The following is a 333-nucleotide window of genomic DNA, read 5'->3' as shown; positions in this document are numbered from 1 at the left end:
GCATTCCTGTGTCTTGGTAGATACTTAATATATTTATCAGCTGGATATCAGATACCTGATGTTAAAGATGCAGATTTCCTCCCTAATTTGCGTTAATGCCTTCACTGTTTCAGCCATACATAGGTGTTGGGAGTATCTCATGGATCATGCATTCTTCCTTCTGTGATTTTGAAGTTTCAGCTGCTTAGAAATCTTTCCCTTCACTCTCACCTCCCCACTCCCCAAAACAGAAAAATCAAGTTCTCTGCTGCTTTTAATTCTCAGAATAATCTGAAAGGGAAATTATTACAGTTGGTTTGAATTTTATTATAAAATACGAAAATGCTACATGCA

The sequence above is a fragment of the Phaethon lepturus genome, unplaced genomic scaffold (assembly GCF_000687285.1).
Source record: "Phaethon lepturus isolate BGI_N335 unplaced genomic scaffold, ASM68728v1 scaffold18470, whole genome shotgun sequence".
In the NCBI taxonomy this organism is placed as follows: Eukaryota; Metazoa; Chordata; class Aves; order Phaethontiformes; family Phaethontidae; genus Phaethon; species Phaethon lepturus.
The sequence above is the reverse complement of the archived record's forward strand: the minus strand, read 5'-3'. Positions refer to the sequence as shown.